A 5,600-nucleotide genomic window follows, 5' to 3' on the forward strand; every position below is an offset into this window, starting at 1 on the left:
CGCACCTCCCCAGTGTAGTAGAGAGCGCACCTCCCCAGTGTAGTACAGAGCGCACCTCCCCAGTGTAGTACAGAGCGCACCTCCCCAGTGTAGTACAGAGCGCACCTCCCCAGTGTAGTACAGAGCGCACCTCCCCAGTGTAGTACAGAGCGCACCTCCCCAGTGTAGTACAGAGCGCACCTCCCCAGTGTAGTACAGAGCGCACCTCCCCAGTGTAGTACAGAGCGCACCTCCCCAGTGTAGTACAGAGCGCACCTCCCCAGTGTAGTACAGAGCGCACCTCCCCAGTGTAGTACAGAGCGCACCTCACCAGTGTAGTAGAGAGCGCACCTCCCCAGTGTAGTACTAAGCCCCCCTCCAGTGTAGTACAGAGCGCACCTCCCCAGTGTAGTACAGAGCGCACCTCCCCAGTGTAGTACAGAGCGCACCTCCCCAGTGTAGTACAGAGCGCACCTCCCCAGTGTAGTACAGAGCGCACCTCCCCAGTGTAGTAGAGAGCGCACCTCCCCAGTGTAGTACAGAGCGCACCTCCCCAGTGTAGTACAGAGCGCACCTCCCCAGTGTAGTACAGAGCGCACCTCCCCAGTGTAGTACAGAGCGCACCTCCCCAGTGTAGTACTAAGCCCCCCTCCAGTGTAGTACAGAGCGCACCTCCCCAGTGTAGTACAGAGCGCACCTCCCCAGTGTAGTACTAAGCCCCCCTCCAGTGTAGTAGAGAGCGCACCTCCCCAGTGTAGTACAGAGCGCACCTCCCCAGTGTAGTAGAGAGCGCACCTCCCCAGTGTAGTACTAAGCCCCCCTCCAGTGTAGTACAGAGTGCCCCCCTAGTGTAACCTAGTTCATGAGGTTGAAAAAAGATCAGAGTCCATCAAGTTCACCCTATATCCCTAATGAGTCCCTACTGATCCAGAGGAGGCAAAAATCCCTCATACTAGAGGTAAAAATTCCTTCCCGACTCCAAATATCAGAATAAATCCCTGGATCCACGTTCTGTCCTATAAATCTAATATATATAACCAGCGATGTTATTATTCTCCAAAAATGTATCAAGATCCCTTTATATTCTTTTACAGAGGTCACCATGACACCTCCTCCGGGAGAGAATTCTCACTGCTCTTACAGTAAAGAACCCCCGTCTGTGCTGGTGTAGAAACCTTCTTTCCTCTAGATGTAGAGGACGTCCCCTTGTTATATATACAGTCCTGATATATTATATATATTATTAGGTCCCCTCCTTGTTATATATACAGTCCTGGGTATAAATAGATCATGGAGAGATCTCTGTACTGACCTGATATATTATATATATATATTATTAGGTCACCTACTTGTTATATATACAGTCCTGGGTATAAATAGATCATGGAGAGATCTCTGTACTGTCCTGATATATTATATATATATTATTAGGTCACCTCCTTGTTATATATACAGTCCTGGGTATAAATAGATCATGGAGAGATCTCTGTACAGTCCTGATATATTATATATATTATTAGGTCACCTCCTTGTTATATATACAGTCCTGGGTATAAATAGATCATGGAGAGATCTCTGTACAGTCCTGATATATTATATATATTATTAGGTCACCTCCTTGTTATATATACAGTCCTGGGTATAAATAGATCATGGAGAGATCTCTGTACGGTCCTGATATATTATATATATTATTAGGTCACCTCCTTGTTATATATACAGTCCTGGGTATAAATAGATCATGGAGAGATCTCTGTACTGTCCTGATATATTATATATATTATTAGGTCACCTCCTTGTTATATATACAGTCCTGGGTATAAATAGATCATGGAGAGATCTCTGTACTGTCCTGATATATTATATATATTATTAGGTCACCTCCTTGTTATATATACAGTCCTGGGTATAAATAGATCATGGAGAGATCTCTGTACGGTCCTGATATATTATATATATTATTAGGGCACCTCCTTTTTATATATACAGTCCTGGGTATAAATAGATCATGGAGAGATCTCTGTACTGTCCTGATATATTATATATATATTATTAGGTCACCTCCTTGTTATATATACAGTCCTGGGTATAAATAGATCATGGAGAGATCTCTGTACGGTCCTGATATATTATATATATTATTAGGGCACCTCCTTTCTATATATACAGTCCTGGGTATAAATAGATCATGGAGAGATCTCTGTACTATCCTGATATATTATATATATTATTAGGTCACTTCCTTGTTATATATACAGTCCTGGGTATAAATAGATCATGGAGAGATCTCTGTACTGTTCTGATATATTATATATATTATTAGGTCACCTCCTTGTTATATATACAGTCCTGGGTATAAATAGATCATGGAGAGATCTCTGTACTGTCCTGATATATTATATATATTATTAGGTCACCTCCTTGTTATATATACAGTCCTGGGTATAAATAGATCATGGAGAGATCTCTGTACTGTCCTGATATATTATATATATTATTAGGTCACCTCCTTGTTATATATACAGTCCTGGGTATAAATAGATCATGGAGAGATCTCTGTACGGTCCTGACATATTATATATATTATTAGGTCTCCTCCTTGTTATATATACAGTCCTGGGTATAAATAGATCATGGAGAGATCTCTGTACTGTCCTGATATAATATATATATATTATTAGGTCACCTCCTTGTTATATATACAGTCCTGGGTATAAATAGATCATGGAGAGATCTCTGTACTGTCCTGATATATTATATATATTATTAGGTCACCTCCTTGTTATATATACAGTCCTGGGTATAAATAGATCACGGAGAGATCTCTGTACTGTCCTGATATATTATATATTATTAGGTCACCTCCTTGTTATATATACAGTCCTGGGTATAAATAGATCATGGAGAGATCTCTGTACTATCCTGATATATTATATATATATTATTAGGTCACCTCCTTGTTATATATACAGTCCTGGGTATAAATAGATCATGGAGAGATCTCTGTACTGTCCCCTGATATATATTATATATATATATTATTAGGTCACCTCCTTGTTATATATACAGTCCTGGGTATAAATAGATCATGGAGAGATCTCTGTACTGTTCTGATATATTATATATATTATTAGGTCACCTCCTTGTTATATATACAGTCCTGGGTATAAATAGATCACGGAGAGATCTCTGTACTGTCCTGATATATTATATATTATTAGGTCACCTCCTTGTTATATATACAGTCCTGGGTATAAATAGATCATGGAGAGATCTCTGTACTGTCCTGATATATTATATATATATTATTAGGTCACCTCTTTGTTATATATACAGTCCTGGGTATAAATAAATCATGGAGAGATCTCTGTACTGTCCTGATATATTATATATATTATTAGGTCACCTCCTTGTTATATATACAGTCCTGGGTATAAATAGATCACGGAGAGATCTCTGTACTGTCCTGATATATTATATATTATTAGGTCACCTCCTTGTTATATATACAGTCCTGGGTATAAATAGATCATGGAGAGATCTCTGTACAGTCCTGATATATTATATATATTATTAGGTCTCCTCCTTGTTATATATACAGTCCTGGGTATAAATAGATCATGGAGAGATCTCTGTACGGTCCTGATATATTATATATATTATTAGGGCACCTCCTTTTTATATATACAGTCCTGGGTATAAATAGATCATGGAGAGATCTCTGTACTGTCCTGATATATTATATATATTATTAGGTCACCTCCTTGTTATATATACAGTCCTGGGTATAAATAGATCATGGAGAGATCTCTGTACTGTCCCCTGATATATTATATATATTATTAGGTCACTTCCTTGTTATATATACAGTCCTGGGTATAAATAGATCATGGAGAGATCTCTGTACTGTCCTGATATATTATATATATTATTAGGTCACCTCCTTGTTATATATACAGTCCTGGGTATAAATAGATCATGGAGAGATATCTGTACTGTCCTGATATATTATATATATTATTAGGTCACCTCCTTGTTATATATACAGTCCTGGGTATAAATAAATCATGGAGAGATTTCTGTACTGTCCTGATATATTATATATATTATTAGGTCACCTCCTTGTTATATATACAGTCCTGGGTATAAATAGATCATGGAGAGATCTCTGTACTGTCCTGATATATTATATATATTATTAGGTCTCCTCCTTGTTATATATACAGTCCTGGGTATAAATAGATCATGGAGAGATCTCTGTACGGTCCTGATATATTATATATATTATTAGGGCACCTCCTTTTTATATATACAGTCCTGGGTATAAATAGATCATGGAGAGATCTCTGTACTGTCCTGATATATTATATATATTATTAGGTCACCTCCTTGTTATATATACAGTCCTGGGTATAAATAGATCATGGAGAGATCTCTGCACTGTCCTGATATATTATATATATTATTAGGTCACCTCCTTGTTATATATACAGTCCTGGGTATAAATAAATCATGGAGAGATTTCTGTACTGTCCTGATATATTATATATATTATTAGGTCACCTCCTTGTTATATATACAGTCCTGGGTATAAATAGATCATGGAGAGATCTCTGTACTGTCCTGATATATTATATATATGATTAGGTCACCTCCTTGTTATATATACAGTCCTGGGTATAAATAGGTCATGGAGAGATCTCTGTACTGTCCTGATATATTATATATATTATTAGGTCACCTCCTTGTTATATATACAGTCCTGGGTATAAATAGATCATGGAGAGATCTCTGTACGGTCCTGGTATATTATATATATTATTAGGGCACCTCCTTTTTATATATATACAGTCCTGGGTATAAATAGATCATGGAGAGATCTCTGTACTATCCTGATATATTATATATATATTATTAGGTCACCTCCTTGTTATATATACAGTCCTGGGTATAAATAGATCATGGAGAGATCTCTGTACTGTCCCCTGATATATTATATATATATATATTATTAGGTCACCTCCTTGTTATATATACAGTCCTGGGTATAAATAGATCATGGAGAGATCTCTGTACTGTCCTGATATATTATATATATTATTAGGTCACCTCCTTGTTATATATACAGTCCTGGGTATAAATAGATCACGGAGAGATCTCTGTACTGTCCTGATATATTATATATTATTAGGTCACCTCCTTGTTATATATACAGTCCTGGGTATAAATAGATCATGAAGAGATCTCTGTACTGTCCTGATATATTATATATATATTATTAGGTCACCTCTTTGTTATATATACAGTCCTGGGTATAAATAGATCATGGAGAGATCTCTGTACAGTCCTGATATATTATATATATTATTAGGTCACTTCCTTGTTATATATACAGTCCTGGGTATAAATAGATCATGGAGAGATCTCTGTACGGTCCTGATATATTATATATATTATTAGGTCACCTCCTTGTTATATATACAGTCCTGGGTATATATAGATCATGGAGAGATCTCTGTACTGTCCTGATATATTATATATATTATTAGGTCACCTTGTTATATATACAGTCCTGGGTATAATAGATCATGGAGAGATCTCTGTACTGTGCTGATTTATTA

Source organism: Hyla sarda, unplaced genomic scaffold (genome assembly GCF_029499605.1).
Source record: "Hyla sarda isolate aHylSar1 unplaced genomic scaffold, aHylSar1.hap1 scaffold_67, whole genome shotgun sequence".
In the NCBI taxonomy this organism is placed as follows: domain Eukaryota; kingdom Metazoa; phylum Chordata; class Amphibia; order Anura; family Hylidae; genus Hyla; species Hyla sarda.